Genomic DNA, 19,374 nt, shown 5'->3' with positions numbered 1-19,374 from the left:
GTACATGTATCACGTATATATGTGTGTATAAGTGTGCGTATATATGTGTGTATATATATGTGTAAGTGTGTGTGTGTGTATAAGCGTGCGTGTGTGCGCGCATATATATGTGTGTGCGTGTGCGTATATATGTGTGCGTGTGTATAAGTGTGTGTATATATATATGTGTAAGTGTGTGTGTGTGTGCGCGTATATATGTGTGTGCGCTCGTATATATGTGTGTGCGTGTACGTGTACGTGTGCGTGTGCGTGTGCGTGTGCGTGTGCGTATGCGTGTGTGTGTGTGTATATGTCTGCTTCTTCCCGGTATCAGCCCCGTTAACCAGGCCTTCCAGAATGCATCTTGGGTAAACTACCTCGGCTTTAAGGCCAAAGATTATTTCTTCCCTATCCCAAAAAGTTAGTATATGAAATAATAATAATTTAAATAATAATTTAATTTTATTTTTCTGAACTCTATTGTTGCCTCATCTTGCTCAGCCACATATTTGAAAGGGTTAACAGCGTGATCAGACAAGCCATTATCAAACAAATCATTTTATTGAAATTTTTAAAAAGTTTATAATAAAAATAATAATAATAGTAGTAGTGATATTTACAATAAATTGTGTTATTTTGGCTTGAGAATTGTAGTCTTTAGCCATGTTTGAGAGGTTTTAGGTGCATTGTCGTGGCTGGGAGGATCCTTAACATTGTTTAACAATATTAATCAGTGACATCATCAGAGGAGGATGTTCTCTTCCTTCTGACCATATAAGGAAAACCAAAAAAAATTATTTCCCGTTCAAATGGGTGGAACTTTATTTAAAATAACTGAGATACATTGTTGCACATTCACTAAAATATTTTGTTTATAACATATAGCCATGGAAACCATGAAAGAATACTAACAGAAAAGGGCTATTTTTATTTACAATTTGAGCAAATTTACTAAGTAAATGGTAAATTATATATTGGGAATTAATAAAAGAAGGTGCCAATACCGTAATTTTGCTCCTAAATGTTTTTTTTTAAGCTTTTTGTTTTTTTCTTTTTTTAATCTTTCCTTTTGCTATTCTTTACATTTTGCCCAAAATATATAATATTTAAAATCTAATTGGGGCAGTTAACAGTGTGGTCAGTGCAAGTTCTCAACAAATTCACAGCCAAATCGGAAAGCTTTCATCACTTTTTAATATCCAGTACCTGCAAGCAGGCAGACAGACCTCCTTTTGATGTCACATTCTCCCACATGTGACATCATCAGAGAATGTGGAAAACTGGTCAACAGTGCTGCCCCTTAGCTTAATGCAGGGCAGTAACCCCTTCTACTACCACCATCTGCACTGTGGAATGCTGGGATACATTGTCTCAAAACCACACCGCATCTATTTACTTTTTACTTATAAGGCAGAGGAGCTCCAGACTTTCCTTCATCAATCAAAACAGCAAACCTGTTCTTTAAGGTGATAGGACTACAGAGGATACCACATATCCCCTCTTTCAGCTAGGTAACCAGCTTTCCTGACGAAAGCTGACCTGTGAAATCAGAGACGTTAGGTAAGAGGTCTTGGTCTTGATTGCGTCTTACAGTTAGGGAGAAAGCTTAAAGGATCACTCAACTAAGTAAAGCATGGGAGATAAAAGCTCACCCTGACTTGGAAGTACCCTGAACCAGTTTTCAAGCCCTATAGTACTCAGAATGTATGATTGTGGTTGAAACCTTAGGCTACAGCCACTTGGGCACTCACCACTAGTGTTGGTGTGAGTGAAGGTTACACTTCTAGCACGTACTGTGGTGATAGTGGTAAGTAGACCCTTGCCACTTGAACCATTACGTCGCACATGGTCTATAGATGGTGGAAAAAACAATGATAATGCCAATCATGGACTGGTGCCCTCATAGTACTTTTTTGTTGTTTTTCTTATACAACAGATGATTATTTTATTGTTTGTTTGGTTTGTTTTGTTTGTTTAATCTTGATCAAGTTTACTCACAAACGTTTACACACTTGAAATGCCAGGTCCCTGAAGACAAAGCTATTTAGTGGTGGTGAGGGTAGACCTTTTCCCTTAAAGACTTCAGTGGCCACTCTCTGGTTCTTACCAAGGTAGGGAGAACGAGGCTGAATATCCCTTAGGGGTGAACGTAGACAACTGGGACCTGGTACCTGCTGTGACCTTACAAAGCACAGCCACCACCATCTCTCTTTGAAAAAAAAAAATGCTTTTCTGGCTTTTTAGGATTCAAATCATTTCTCTGAAAGCTGTTCATCTGCCGGGGCTGTACTCCCCAAAAAAGGGATTTGCAGCCCCTTCTCTCCCAAGCTAAAGCCTGAGGAGGGTCCGATTTACTTCTACCTTCCCGGTGGCCAAAACCAGGGGACACCTAATGTGTACCTCGGGCTTACTGAACTTACTCTGACTTAAGTCCAGCATCCAAGCTTTGCATTTCTTACGGGCACTTACTGGACCTTAGCCAGGAGGCCGAGAAGACATTGCTGCTTCGAACTCTTTTATGAATGCGTGGCTTATGAGGATTGCATATGTTTTGTATTTAAATTAGTTTCCTGAGGCATATTTTGTGTGATTTCTTCCATGCTGTAAATCTGGTGACCTTGCTCAAGGAAATATCAGATATTGGTGTATACAGTGGAGATCCATCATTTTGCGGACCCTCTCCTTAAGATATCAGTGGGTAGTAGAAGCATTATTAAGCATTATTAAACACGCATCTACAGACACCAGATAAGCCAGAAGGCCTGGTTTTCCCTCAGAAATCTCATGGTGCTGCCACAATCACAAGGGATTCTGGGTAGGTGCATGCAAATAAGGTCAACAATAATCATCTTTTACCTATATATCCACTTTATACATTATTATTAAGCCGGTATCACAACCTCATGCTGACGAGTCCCATTAAGGACGAAACAGCTGCCCATTAGTGGTAATCTGGTTACTGCATCTCTTACCTGAGTTTTGTCTAAAGGCTTCCTGTACAGCAGGCAATTACTTTCAAGAGATCCATGTATAAAGTGGATATAGAGGCAAAAGGTGATAATTGTTGAATTTATTTTCATGCGCCTACCCAGAATCCCTTGTGGTTGTGGCAGCACCATGAGATTTTTGAGGGAAGAACAGGCCTGCTGGCTTGTCTGGTGTCTGTAGAATAATAATTCTACTACCCCCTTAATTTTAAGTGGAAGGGTTTCCAATCACCTTTACTCACCATAACTTATGTAAGATATCAGTGATAATAGCTTTACAGAGGGTCTGCACAGTTGTGAACAAGCTTTGGTGTTAGACATTCCTTTCAATTTGCAAAAAAATAATGTCATAACACCCAACAGTCCTGTTTTGCAGTGGGCAGTTGAGTGCATTGACTGGTTGGAATTAGCATAAGTCTCCTCCTAGGTAGGGTGAGTGGCTTGATGGTGTCATGAAATGACCCACCTACATCTTAGGGGGGCAACCCGCTTTTGTAGCAGGCCTTTAATGCGATAGAATATATATTTTAAAATGCTGCGTTATGTAAATATGCCATTATCAGGTATTATGGGTAACACCCTACACCAATATGTAAAATAAAATAGGTGGATTATAACTCCTATCAGGTGAGTCCAGAGATGTGGAAATTAGATGTGAAGAGTTTCTGGTCTCCTGTTAATTGATAGTGGGTAAGAAGTGGCTTCAGAATTCAGTCCGGGCTCCAAATGGCTCAAACAGTCTAAAAGGCAATTTGGCAATCCCAAAGTACACCCAGCAAGTCCAACAAGCACCGTCCTGGGCTGTTCAATACATCGCTGCAAGCAAAGTCAATAGTGAGAGCACAGGGAGGATCCAGTCAAGATGGCAAGGCTTGCAGCATTTTTTATTTTTTTTTCCTCCTCCTGCTCTAGGTGCCCCATTGTGGCCATATGTGGAATTGCAGGTAAAGTGATGCTGCTTCCACTACCACACATGTTCCGAGCATGGAGTAGCAGCATTTAATTAAATAAAATACATGATTTTAGCAAGGTCCTGGTTAAAAGAGCAACCTGGGTGCCCAAGAACAGAGGGCAAGTTCATCTCTGTCCTACTAGACAGAGGCTGTCTATGAACGGCCCAAAGTAATGAGTTACCATACCTAGAAACTAATGGGGCCCCGAGATTACAGAAATATTAACCCTTTAATAGTCCGTCACAAATATTGCAAATAGTGTCAACCAAATGGTTCTAACTACAGTCCTTATGAAAACCAAATCATTCTACCAACATCCTTATAAAAATTCATGATTTTTCAGGAGGTAAAAATATTCTGAATGAAGCCACCTGTATTCAAGCATTGGTTTCAGCTGTGATCTAGGAGTGAGAAATGCACCATCTGGGATGCTTGAATAGTATTAGATCGCGGCTCCAGACTTGCGTGACGCAGAGATTGGGGTAAAAACATTAAGACTCGGGGGGGTCAAATCTTAAGAGCTTTCAGGCAAGTCCGCTGTATTTAAGGGGTTAAGCACTGATTAGGCGCATGCACAGCCACACATCTCCACTCGTATCAGGAAACTCCCACTAACTGCTCCCTTCAAGCCCCGCACAGAAAATCTCTCACTGTGTTGCCCCAGCTGTGCTCACAAGGGAACACTTTGCAAATATGGCATTGTGAAATATATTTTCCTTGGCCGCGAACGCAGTCAGCAGAAACAGGAAGCGAATTCAAAAAAAAAAGAAGAAAAAACATCAGATTACTAAGAGGGCAAGCCTAAAATTAATGAAAATACACAATAAATTTATTAGCATGAGCTGTAAATATATATTATTGATAATTGATTAAAAATGAGCATTCTCTAAATTCTCACCCCCCCCAAAAAAAATATGGAACGCAGTATTTTCTTTTGGGGGGGGGGCTCTCTTGGGGTTCTCCCCAAGTGTAAAGGTGAGGGCAGACGTGGACCTCCTTGCTCACGTATGCCCAAAGGAAATCAAATTGAACCTTGCTGACGTGGTTGTTTACGGCTAAAGAGTATGTTGCGGTTGCCCAAAACGAACAGCGATGTTCAAGGATACTCAAGACGAGGGCAAAGGAGTGTCTGGCTCCCCTCCCGTACCGAGAGCGTTCTTTCTATGCAGCTCCTTGTTCCGATGATAAATCTGGTTGTTTTGTGGAGGCAAGGAGGTGCCCCCCTTTCCATTAAATTTAAATTAAAAAAAAACAAACCTTAATTAGGGTTTTTTGCCTTCTTTTGGATCAAAAGCAGGAAGGATAGATGGAAGGGTTGAACTTGATGGACTTTTTCAACGTAAAATACTGTGTTACTATATGTTACTATGTATTAGTATCTATTAGGATGTATTACTATGTAACTGTGTGTGCAGGACTCCCAAAGACAGTCAAACGCTCTGCTGGAAATGGCTTTGCTTGCTTCTTCTTACTGTCCTTGTGGAGGCAACTCGAGTGTGAAAAGTGGGCCAGATCCATCTCTCACAGCTGGACTATGCCTTGGTTCTTTTTGAATGTGGGCAAAGGCATCAAGGAACATGATGGGTGTTAAGCCAAGGACTGCGGAGAGCAGGCTTTGTTGGAAGTCCCGGACATGTGCCATGTCTGCATATGTCCTCCATATGCTCTGAACCTGACCATGAAATTGAAGCTCGAAGTGTAAATTGCCCTGCTTCAAATGACTTACCAATGTATGTAAATATTATGTTTTATTGACCATGCCTTTTGATTAAATTATTTTTTTTTAACGTCTGGGGTTGTTCACAACTCATTTCTGGACTACATATGCGGGCAGGATAACTGATATGTCAATGGAGATTTTTCCCCCGACAATGGCACAAATGAGGAGCTCACAAGCGAGGACGCACCGTGGGGCAGGCTTTGAAGCGACCGTCTTCTTGACTCATTATTGGAAACTGTTACTTTATAGCATCCATCTGTTTCATGCCTTATGGTCAATATATAATATATTCTTTCAATAAATATAATATATAAATATATTCATATATAATAAATATATTTGTTTAAAATAAAACTATTCAAAAAGCCAACACATTATTTTTAAAAAAAAAATACATTTTGGAAAAAACTTTGAAATGGATTGTTTTTAAGATTCTTCTTGAAATGATTTGATAAAATATTACACTTATATTATAAAAATAAGTTTTAATAACGCGATAATGATACTTTCTAATTAAGAACAGCTCTACGTTATTTTTGTATACAGAGCTAGGGGTGCTTAAGGTTTTCAAAAGGGCCTGAGATTTTATTTTGGAGAATATACACCATATTTTACGATCAGCTGTATGCCTCACATCTTTTACATGAAAGGAAGGACTTTTAAAGAACCACTTATGCTGGAAGATAATATTTATCACATGAAATATATACTAGAAAATCATAGTTTATTTTTCCCTAAAAACCTATTAGTTAAGAAGAATCCAGGCCTCATATCTTTGTGTCAGCTGCTTAAGTGACCTCATTTTTGTGTTTTCTTTTGGGCCAGGAAATGTCACTGACACTTCTAGAGCTTTCTCATTCACAAACTCAGAGTTAAAGGCGCCAGGTGTGGCTGAAAAGGGGGTGACATTTTAAAAATGGCGACCAACATATCGAAAAAAGGTCTTCTCTGTGCCACACAAGCAGAAATAGAGCCGAAGAGAATAAACGAAATAAATAAAATAAATGTCTTATGTCAACCTGACAGTCGTTTCAACTTTAGTCGCTCTTCTCACACTATTGGCAAAGGACCATTGGACTTGCCCCATGGACTTGGACTTGATGTGTTGGTTTTGGTTCTAGATTGGAAGTCAAGGGTAAATGTTGGTTTTGAAGTTCTGTTTTGGGGCAGATAAGTACAGACTATAAATATCTTATTGACGAGTCTCTAAAACATCCTTCCAAACACTTAGGGCATTAAACTCAGGACACTGGGGTCATGGTTTCTTTTGTTGAGTGTTTCAGTTCTAGAATGTCTTTACGGTAGAATTAGATTGATGCGTAATTGTTGGTTGTTCCTCTAAAAGATGCAAGAGAACGGAATCTTGAGCAGAAATTACAGTAGGAAAGGCTTATTAAGCTGCTTATAAAACTTTTTGCATGTTTTTTTTTGTCTCGGGGGGGGGTCTTCTGGGGCTCACCCCAAGTGTAAAGGTCTTCCCAGATGAGGACTATCTCGCTCATTTGTACTTAGGGGGTTTCTGTTGGTGATTGATTCATGAAGGCTGATATGCGTTGTCTGGGGGTGTTGGTTCTCCTGGTTGGAGGAGGTTTGCTTTGTATTTTGGTTCTGAGATTAAGAGCTGGTTGAGGTTTTATGAGCAGATTAGATGGGGGCAAATGGGTTTTATTTACCAAAAAATTCCATGTTTCTCTCTGCGCTACTTCCAGTTGTATAGAAATTGCCCAAGTGGCTTCAAAAGTGCAAATGTGGCCGTGGTCAACATCAACTGACGATGGTATAATATCTTGACCTGTGATAATTCTGCGCTCGGAAGTCTTTGAAGGCATTCTCTAAGAGAAGAAATCTTACAGCTTCATCCAACCATACATTAATATTTATAGAATGCGGGTTAATAAAATATGTGTTCGGTGTTGCTAAAATAATATTTGTAATTAATTTCCCAGTTAACGGTTTTTGCTGATGTTATTCTTACGAGTTCTGTTCATTTTCCCTTTAAGCTCATTTCTCTCCGAGTCAATAAACAGCCATTATTGGATTTTTCAGAACTGTATGTTGACGAGAAACATATATATGTCACAGGCGGTTCATAACACTAGAAGAATAACAGAAAATGACACTAATTAGGGTCAAGAAAGAAATGCATTCAAGATGGCGGGGCTGGAAAATTTCACAAGGTGTCTACAGGAAGAGGGCGGAAAAAAAAAGTTTCACTCACGTTTTACCTATAATGCAGGTTTTCAGAGCAAGTTCAATGAGAGCTCACAACGTGACCGCTTTTTAATTCTCGGCACAATGGAGACTCACAGGACCTGAAACAGGTGCCCGGCTGTTTAAAAGGGGAACGCCGAGACACAGAGGTCTTTGTCCAGCAACAACAGATGGCGAATCCAGTGTGGTTATTAAGTACCTTCCTGGCCATATCCGTAGGAATTATCATATTGGGGTTTTTTGGCACTATTAACCCTCTGCGTTCCAGAATGGGGAGAAATGCACGCTTCCTCACGGTATGTCCTGGGGTTGTGGAGCAACTTCAACTTCGTTAAAGGGACTGTTCCCTAAAGAGAACTATCGAAAAAATCTCATCCACAGACAAAAGTTGGGGGGGTAAGCAGCCTCCATCGCAGCTTCCACTTGGCCACCTTCCGGTGTTTAGGAAGGCGGCCAAGATGCGTGAATGCGTGGATAGTATTAGCCATGCCACTTGCCCTACCTACTTCCAGTGGCAGCCCCGCTCATTTCTGCCTCTTGCCTCCACCCCAACACAGGAGTCCCGATTAGGCCACCTAAAAAGTTGAGGCGTATGCGATTCTCTTCTTCATGTCTCACATTATATTTGATCGCACTTTTTGCGTGTTTTTGGACCGCCAAAGGCCATTAAACCTACCGGATGCCGCAACGTTGGCTCTACTTCATTGTGCCATTGAGAATTATCTCAGAATTCCAACCATTTCGTCCGCATTCCGTATATTATCTGCTATGAATTATAAAATATTAACGTTACCAGATATCTTCAATGCCAACTGACGCAGCGTTTCCTTGTTTACGTGTGACTCACAGGAAGTATTTTTGCAGGAAACTTTCTTTCCTTTTTTTGTTAAATTCTTGTTGGAATTTTAGTCAGTGCACAAATATGTGTTTTTTTGGCACCAGTTTTATACCCGGCGACAGGAATCACAACTTAAAGGCCAACTATACCTCAAAATGACCAAGCCTTGAATTCCACAAGCAATAAGCCTTAAAGACTTCTCTTTAAAAACACCACAATTTTCATCTTTTTCGTATATATGTTGGTAGAAATGAACAAAATCTAGGCAGACATCTTGCTTTTTTTCACAGGCCTCAGGTGAGGCTTTTGCATAAAGTGATGTATAAAGTATATGTTAGCCAGGCGTCTATATGGCAAGTAAAACTTGTTTTTTCACCCAATTTTAGGTAAAATTGTACGTTTTATTAGAGTGCTCCCCCCAAAAATAAGCCACAACACCTTTTAGGCATCTAATATTCAATAAACCCCAATGGCCATAGAGGGGCACTTTTGTTTTTTAGGGGGTCTGTTTAGAGGTGTGGCTAGGGGTGGGCTTCTAATGACTTTGTGACCTATCAATCACTATAAATATATTGCATTTTCTTAAATTCTAATATTATTAAAATTGCCATTTGTAGACCCATTTTCTGCTGTTTCTATTAATATTATTGGGGCTTTTAGGGCTGTAGAACCCTGTGATACCCCCAGCAAACATTCTGACCTCCTAGAAACGAGGGGCATCAGGGGATGAAAGAGGGGCATCAGGGGAGGAAAGAGGGCATCAGAGGAGGAAAGAGAGACATAGAAGGATCCGCGTACCAGGTGGACTATCTCCTAAGAGGGACACTTGTGAGGTTTGACGTTCTGGATGACGTAATATCCACATGTCTGATAATTGAGACATTAAGATTATGATACATTTTTTTTCCCGGTGCGATTTCCCTTAAAGTACAAAAAAGAAAAAAAAAATGTAAAAATCTACGTTTCACACATTTCAATTCAAGTTGGAAAACGTCTCAGCGTCCAAAGCTTTCTTATGCTGCCAAAGGGTTTTATTTGATACGTGCGATCTGGATTGCAACATTATTCATTTGAAAAGCCAGGATGTGCTCGTTGCCTGCCGGGTCCTCGGGGATGGGCTTTCCCAGACAGTAAGTTTCACGGTCCCAGCGAGAAGACTATACAGAGCTGGTCGGATGTGTGATTCACTGCACAGAACCAAGACTGTTTATCTTTCTTTAGAAGTCGAAGCAGATGAGAGACTCCATACTCCTGCCCCTGCCAGAACTCTAAATGTAACCCTTAACTAAACCCAGAGTGTTCAGACATTCAATCCCCTGACTTCACTCCACATTACGACAGATCCATCCCAGCAAGTTTCTCCGGAAACGCAGGATGGCTGGACTGGCCCCGCATAAACCAAATGGGAAATCCCACCAAGGTTTTTTTTATTATTATCAGATTTAAAATATGGTTTCAAAATTACTGCGCTGTTTTCTTTTTTTAAATAGTTGTAGCCCCCCCCCCACATAATGTTCTCAGGCAGCTGCATATCAGCCATTTGTATAATTCTCGCTCTGTTGTCTGAGCCCTGATCTACTAAACACCGCGACTCCTTATCATACTGCCTGTGGGGGACGAAGGAATGGCTCAGTCTTAATCACCCAGATGCTCTAACTAATAAAAGGCTATTGAGGAACTGACCTCATTAGCGTTGCCATAAAGCGTCAGCTCACTGCGGTGTTTGAGCCGGGAAACCTACCCAACATATCACATGACTGACAGCAATGGCGGTCTGCAGATAAAGGGAGTTTATTGGAACAAAATGAGATAAAACCAGATTTTTGTCACTGACTGACATTACTGTATACAGCGCTGGGGTGTTATTTTTACTGTATAAAGCAATGGGGATTTTTACATAAATGTTAATTTTCATTAAAAAAAAAATTTCTTTAAATAAAGAAAAAATGTAATTCTTTCAGACGCTGTCCTGCAAAACAAAAACCATGGCATAGGTGCAAGATCATCATATTGTCAATGAAATTAAAAAAAAAGTGCTAATTTCCAAATTTCGGTAGGACAGAATGTTATTTTTGAAACAATATTTATGGCAAACTGGGAATGTTGGGGTTAATCTCACGTGAAATTGCTTAACATACCCGTATGCTTTGATTTTTCATCAGTTACACCAGAAAGTAATATAGGAAGTGAGTGGGAAAACTCAAGAAGAAGACACATCTTTAACATACATAGCGTTACTCAATACACAAGTTGTTTAATGGCGGCACCCACTTTGCTTCATTGAACCCCATCCACAGATTCTATAAAAAACTCCCCTTAAATAACAACTCAGTTGAGAAGAAATAGCTGCTTAACAACTTTTGTGCCCCCACCCAGAAGCCCCACTAAGCAGCCCCACTAAGCAATGACAGCCCAATTCAACCCATAAAAGGAGTCCAGTAACAAGCTATATGTAAATACCACCACCATCATATACATTCTCACATCCATTGGTGTCAACAGTAGGATGCAATTGCATGGAGGGACACATTTAGACTCACCCTTCTACTTGGGGTGGGCCACAAGAGCTCCCTGAAGGGCGAAATACCATACAAAAAAAGGTAGGAGATTAATTCAATGAGGATGGAAACCCACTCAGAGCTTTCGCTCTCTTGTGCCATTACAGAGGAAAAATCTCCATATCAATCTAATCCCGCCCCCCCAAAGGGCAGTCCAGAACCAAATTATGAGGCTAATTTCCTCTGCACAAGGGAACCAACAACCCCAGACATCCGTTTCGGCCTTTATGGCCCTCGTCAGTGGGGTGCGATTCGTATTCTCATAGGCACAAGTGAGCAGGGAGGTAGATATCTGTTCTCGGTGAGTAGATCTCAAGCCTTTATTGTGTGGTATTTCACCCTTCAAGGATCTCTTGGCGATCACCCCAAGTGTAAAGGTACCTTAGTCAATGGTTGGTGGAGGGAGACTTTTTTTTGTTTCATATTCTCACATCCATGAGTATGTTTTTTTTTGTTGTTGTGGGGCTTTTATGCATGTGTGTTATTGTTATTTTTTTTTTATTTGGATTCTTGTTTTTGAGCTGGAAATAGAGCTCGATCCCCCAAGACTTACTTTTAGAGGAGGGGAGGGTGAGCTGACTATTTTGTCAACCATCCCTCTTTGAAGCCTTCAATGGGTTTTCAGCCTGGAAGGGAAGGAAGGGGCCACGTACCCCTCCATGTGGGGAGAGCAGCCCTGAAAATGGATGATTGGGGATCCAGTTTCCCCTGTGGAACTTCAATACAATGGCTCCTTTCTTCACAAGGCAAGGAGATACCCTGGGCTTCTAGAGAAAAATATATCTGCTTCTGTGTAGGGGGTGTCCATGCCTTTTAGAAACACCCACAGAAACAAATCATGTGTGAGTACTTTCAGGCATTTAAATCACGTGGCTAGTCCTGAAGTCACGTGACGTGACTTCCCCAAATGTCACTTTTTTTTCAGTTTCTGATTTTTGATTGGCTAAAAACCAATACAACAAAAACAAAAAAAAGTGTACCTGTTGAAAAAGTTTCACCCCAAGATCTTTAATATTCTCTTATTTGTTACAATGAAAATCTAATTTTAGAGTCCCGCTATAAACTTTCAACTTCATGGGCCCGACCAATTGTCCACTCGGATCCAAGAGTCGCTGTCATTAAAAGAAACGTTTTCCGCTGTCTGATCGACACCCGTGTTCTTTGAGCAGGAAACGTTGGTAAAGAGATATCTTACAAAAAAACAATTATTGCAATAATTTCCAGTCTCTGCCAACTTCCTCCCGCTGGGGTCATTTTAATTGTCGGTTTTAATTTTGATTTCCTGTTAATTGTTTCGTTTAGCAGAATGTTTTTCACAAATGATTAAAATGAGCGAGCGCTATCCAGTGCTTGAATATTTAAACAATTACTGCTGGTGTTAAGCAGGCTTATGCCCAACAAATTAAAATCGGGAATTTTGCCCCCCCCGTTAGGAAGCCCCCCCGACTGACTCTGATGGGGAATCAACAATTTTTGTACTTTTTTGTTGTTGAAGGAACGCTTAATTGCCATGTGACACAAAAACAAGCACTGATTGGTTGTTGCCATAAAATAAATTTTTTATTTGTTTTATGAGATTAAACATTCAGAGCAAATGAATAAAAGGAGAAAACGCGGAGATTTGTTTCTGTAACACATCAGAAATTGCATTTCATGTTTTAAGGGAGGAGTTTTGAACGTCTTCTGCAGGAGCCTTGCTTGGTAAACCAACTGACGTTAAAAAAAAATACAATTAAAAAATGCTGGGGGAAAAAAATAATAAAAAAAAAATGCTGGGAAAAAAAAACGTAAAAAAAAAAAAAAACAATAAAAAAAAGCTGAAAAAAAACCCATAAAAAAAAAAAACACATAAAAAAATGCTGGAAAAAAAACCTTTTTTCAAGCCGATTTGGAGCTATTTTTGGTGATTTCATTTTTTTTCTCATATATTTATCTCACAGGAGTAATTTCCCTTTAATTTTCTGATTGCTTCCTCTGCGCAATGACTCCCTTCCCAGGCACGTCCAGTTCTCCAAACCACTTACTAATTATAACGATTGCTTTTCTCGTTCCAAACCCGGATGCCAAAAAAACTGAATAGTAGCATTTTTTGAAATGATTCCTCGTAGCTCGCCCTTACCGCAAAGTATGATTAGCTGTCCTAATACTCTTTCATATGAGATTCACTTACACAGCACGGCTACGTGACGACGGGCTCGGCATTTCACAACAAAACCAGTTTTTACTTTACTCTTTAATTAAAGTGTTTTATAATTCCATAAAAAAATGCCGGTTACTAAAAAGAACAGGGAACAATTAACCAATAGAAATCATTCCTGCAGATCTTGCATTTTTTTTTAGTAATCATTAAATCAAAATGTAAAAGGTGGTGTTCAACATGGATAAAAGTAAAGTTACGCTTCTTTGTGTAACAGGCTTGGGCTTAGGCTCTGTCGTTTTATTGTGTCATAAACAGGTTTAAATAAGTTAAAAAAAGATAAGAAGTCTTTTTTTACAATCTTTTCTGCTGATACGGTATGAAAACATTTGTAAATTAACTGTACGTTCACCTTGGGTCATGTTGTGACTACAATGAAAACATAAGTGGGGACAACCAGGACATATTCCAAGTTGTTAGAAGTGTCTCCCAAAAATTTGAGACTGTTGGCAGCTATGCTCCAATGAGCTAATAAAGTATAATTTCCCTAAGGATCAGTAGCCGGCTAGGCCATTTAAAGGTGCCGTTCCACTTAGACATTTTTCTCCAGCGTTCCTAGCTTTTTTCATTATTATTATTATGTACTAATATGTATCCTAAGGACTTAGACGGGAGAAATGTCTACAGAAATAAAATCTGAAATTTACATTTGTAACATGAAACCGAATCCTAAAACACAATGAACCGCGGCAGCTAATGAACGGTTTCCTCGCGTCGCGTAACTCGTAGATTGCAGCTGCAGGTGGAACACTTTCTGTTTCTGGATTTTTACGCAAAAGCATTTATCACCCTCTTGGGTTTAATTTTTTTAGCTTTTGTTGCAGGAAACTGCCTCTTCCTCTCTTTTTTTTGCCTTTCTTGCAAACCTGCCGTATCTCCGACATGCCTAGGGCCCTCTATTAACATAGAAGTTGACAGCTGATCGGCCCCATTCGGCCCCCATCTAGTCGCCCGTTTCTCCTGCTGTAAAGACTCAAACCTTAATCATTCATTGGTCTCGTCTTAGATTCAGGAGCCGTATGTCTATCCCATACATGTTTAATACCCTCACTGTATTAGCTTCTACCACTTCTGCTGGGAGGCTTTTCCATTCATCTACCAGCCTCTAGATCGGTGCCTGTCCTAAACTTCACCAAGAGAGAAACGGCGGGTAAAAATGAAGTCTGGTGAGGAGCGGCTGGCTTATTATGGTACACATAGGGTTAAACAAGTACCAGATTAAGCAGCTGCGTTATCAGATATCACAATCTTTGTTGGCCAAAGGGTTAAACGCACAAACATGGCAGGGCATGTGTTAATAACTACTGCAGGCGCCGGCAACCTGTATTCCAGGGGCAGATAACATCTGGAGGACAAGTCAAGGCTTCCAGGAAAAGCGCTACCGTATTGTCACGACCGACAAAGGCTACCTATACACTCGTCACAATCACGCTTTAAACGCCTGTCACATAAATAGCAGAAAGAGAGCGTTTGGGGTCCAGAGGTCTCATTTCCCCTTTTGCCCAAAATTCGACATTTTCCTGCCTGTCCTTAAAATGATGACTTGGTCTCCTGCCTCCGCTGTTATCCCCGGACTGCCTGCCTCCTATTCCGTATAAACAAAGGATATTCCCCGCCTGCGCTACAAACAATGACTTTAAAGAAAGTTTAACCAAAAAGCCAACGGACATAAACAGGATTAGATAACATTTATATGAAAAGAGATTCATTGCCTTTTATCCACACCGGGGGGTAATAGTATAATTCTGAGTTACCCCTGGCAAAGGGGGGCAAAATAAATAACCACTTCTGGCTACTTAAAATCAGCAGTTTTATTATCTTATTTTATCCATTTTAAGTAACAAAACCCATAATTATATCTTACATCCACAATATACTAAAGATCTTTACTTCCTATTCTCATAATATGCTTATTTCTCCCCATTAAGTTATCTCTCATCTATAAGTTGCTGATTGTTTTTGATTGGTCCGCGCAGCCTTTCTTCTGCAAATAGTTCTTTTCTTTCGCCGTCTCATTGTATGACATGTAGGCATGCGCGTGCGCTGGGACACGTGAGACATACATATCTACACGTGCAACTAGTAGCCAGAATTTTTGAAGCCAACGAGAACATAGCCAAAAAAAATTACTACATTTCTACAGATTCTAGAAAAAGAATGATGGCCTTGAATTTGTGAATTTTGGTGCGTGAAAGAAAGACGGATGAAACCTGAATATCTTCATGGGATCTATAGAACAGCACCGGTGGATAAGTCTCCGATTATGAGCTGTAAGCACACAAGCCTTGTTTGCGTTGTTTGTCGTCTTTAATACGGCTGTGAATCTCGCCAGATAATGTCATTCCTTGGTCCTCTGCCTTTGATCTGTTGTTCTCTTTGCTAATTTGGCATTTGGTACTTGGCAGGGATGTGGAACATTGTTTCTCTTTGGTCGTCTTTCATCTTGAGCACAAAAAAAAAATCACCTTATAACTGAGCTCGGCGACTTGACAGCTTATAAAGTACAACATATCCAGTATGGCGCATTTACTAAGGGGTTAAAAGTTTCCGTGCTGGTTTGCTCCTGAGTTAAATGCACCAAATTGATAAACCAGCGTCAAACCAGGAGGAATCGGAGATATGGCATTATTTGGATCTGCTGTTAAAGCTTCGACTTGTGTCTAGCCGACAGGTGACAGCCGTTGACTGAGTTGACTCAAAATTGAGCAACTTGTCTATTCACTCAAGTGCAAACTCAACCGCAGTTCAGGTAGTTGACTTGATTCAGGATGGGTTGACTGGAAATTCTCAAGTGGACCTGAGTTGAGTAGACAGTGAAGCTTGAAAAGTGGTCCTAATGGAAAAAGATCAGCCTAACTCCTTGAGGGCAGGTAAGTTCAAACTGTGTGAAAATTAAAATATGACTTATTTTTTGGTCAAAAGGGTTGTCTTGGACTGGACCTATGGACAGCAGGGCTAACATATAGCTGCATGCTATGTGAGCAGGCAAAAGTTAGCAGGGCTGCATGACCAATTCTAGTTCGGCCCTAAGTTAAGTCAACAGATGAGTCGACGTTCTCAAGCCCCTGACTTAAACTTAGTAATTTATCTATTCACTCAAGTGAATTGCAAACTCAACCACGGTTCAGGTAGGTGACTCAATGTAAGTCGGGTTGGCTACAAACTCCCAATTTGCTATGACATGAAGAACACCTTGTCTGGTCATAGAACGTTGAATAGAGTTGAGTAGCCAGAGAAGCTTGAGAAGCTCCAAATGGAAAAGTGTCAACCTGACTCTTCAAGGGCAGGTAAGTTGACCCAAAACACCATTAAACCTCATAGGACTGAGACACCTAAAGGCCAACTCAACTACTGACTCTATGAAACTACGGGAACTCGTATAAACCTTCATCAAGTAAGCCGTAAACCAAGAAGGAGTAGGGGTCAGCTGCATGCTTGGATATCTTATATGAGACATGTGCACATATGTTGCCAGTTAGAATAGAAGTATTTTTCATACACTTGTTAACATTATATCAGAACAAATATATTATTATCAGAACAAAACCAGTAACAATGAATTTGGAATTCATGGAATTTAAACATTCCGCTGCAAGAGCAAACGGGTCAATAACAGGCTTTTTGCACATGAAGCCGTTTGTTTTAAAGCAATGAATGTACAGTAGATCTTTATGAAGAGTCGCCAATGACTACTTATTGTCCTTTTGCCGGTCTTGAAGCTCTTTCTGAATAGGGTATTGCTGCTGAAGGAACATCCATAGAATGACCCCCCCCTCCCCTCATACCGACATCAATAACTCATTCTCCGCACAACATGTCCTTTGTCTCCCGTAATAGGAGGAGATACCATAAAAATATATGATAAAACACCCTAAAAAACCCCAGAAATATCTGAACTGTAGCGAGGAATTTGACTTGATAAAGAAACCACATTTTTTAGCTGAGAATGTATATAAAATGAAAATACCGGGGTAAATGTCTTCAATGGAAGTCGGTTGCCTTACCGGAGCGTCTACTGCCCGGGGCAAACCAGAAAGTTATTTTGTGAAGGAAGACAAGAACATTTTTATATTTCCGTAGATCTGTTAAAAAAACGACGGACTCTCTCAAACACACTGCATTATAGTGGAATCTGGAAGGTTACGGGAGATCCAGTGGGGATCAGGCGACTTCCAAAACATAAGGGAGCAAAAAATTACGAGACGTAAATGAGGAATGTAATCGGGGATGCGGACGAATCGTCAAGATAAGGTTTCAACCAATCAGCCAGAAAGTCAATTATTATTATTATTAAATGATGTATATAGCGCCGTCATATTCCGCAGCGTTATACATTGGGCCAACTGGACATAACAAGTAGTCCATGACATAATAATTTGGACAGAAACAAAGGGTAAGGAGTGTCCTGCTCACCCGAGATTACAATGAACCAATCAACAAGATATCCAGGGCATATTCTATGTATAGTACGAAGAAGTGGGATCGCACCCCAAAAAAATAGGCATGTGCATTATGGTGCCTTTAAGTCAATCCAGACTTGGCTCTAGAATCCATTTTGGTTCAGAAACCATTGACTTAGAGCTTTCGGTTTGGAAAAGATTTTAGAGAGCATGGAAATGATTATTTTTTGTCTGGCACGTCTTTCGTTGCTCGTTTTGGTTAAGAGGCATACCGCGTGCCAGAACTATGCAGCTGGTTCTCAAAACATGGTTTTGGACCATGAATCATACAAACACGTGTAAATTCTGAGTTTACAAGAATCGCTTTGCAGATCTTTAAAAAAAAAAAAAAAAAGGAGGCGCTTTGCTCTGCTTAATGTAACGATTTCAATACATCAACACAGGGACCGGACATCTGGCACGCTGGGCCGCTACTCGACATCACGCTATATACTGCAAGTGTTGCGGCCACCGGCTGGATATGCCCGGCCACACGCTATGTGGGCATAAGAATGAAACGCGCAGCCGCGCAGATACGCGGCTATCAGCCACACTTATGTCACTAGGCGGCTGCTGGTCTTAAAGTGCCAGCGCGCCCTCGTTATCACCAGTCGTATATCGAGATGTAAGAGAATCCTGACTTTAAATAAATACTAAGTCAAATAAGGCTGTATGGTAAGAAATGGGGTCCAAAGGCATCACATACCAAGTGTCAACTTTAATCCCTTTGGAACTTAACCCTGTCAACTCTGCTCGTTTTACTCTAACAGTGTCCATAAAGGGTTAAGGATACTAGGAATATAACCTCCTTGGGTAAATGATTATACTCTGCCAGAGAACATCTCAAAAGCAGAGAATCCAGTTTGGGAGAAGCGCCCAGCGCGGCCACAGCGGCCGCTATCTCCGGAGTCATTCATTCCAGTTTAGCCTTTTTTGGTGACGAAACAGCGACACCTAGTGGCAGATTGATGTTTATTATTTAGAAAAAAGGCACATATGGGCTATTTCACTAAATATGCTGCAGGTGCCATTGCTTACTATTATAATTGACCCACATGTTGAATTTTGTTCCATTATTGCTCTTTAAAAATATTATCTAAAAAATGTATACTGTCCGGATGAAAATGAACAATTATTAGCAAAACATACCAGGAAAGACTTAAAAAGTACACCCTAGATCAGGGAGAAAGGAGACATGATGGGAACATTAAAAAATATGTCAAGGGAATAAATAAAGTTCAAGAAGGAACATTTTTAATGAAAAAAGGAGAGCCAGAGCTAGAGAACATGATTTAGAGGGTGGACGACTGAAAAAGCTCTACTTTACAGAATGGTTAGTAGGTATTTAGAATAGACTTCCAGTAAAGATGTAAGAAAGTTTTACTTTACTGAGAAGGTGGTAGATAAGTGGAAGAGCCTCCCAACAGAAGTGGCAGAGACTAATACAATAAGGGAATCAATGGAAAAGCTACACCAACGACATTAAATATTC

This window comes from Sceloporus occidentalis, unplaced genomic scaffold, assembly GCF_023333645.1.
Source record: "Sceloporus occidentalis isolate IW3139 unplaced genomic scaffold, rSceOcc1.0.p SCAF_122, whole genome shotgun sequence".
In the NCBI taxonomy this organism is placed as follows: domain Eukaryota; kingdom Metazoa; phylum Chordata; class Lepidosauria; order Squamata; family Phrynosomatidae; genus Sceloporus; species Sceloporus occidentalis.
The sequence above is the reverse complement of the archived record's forward strand: the minus strand, read 5'-3'. Positions refer to the sequence as shown.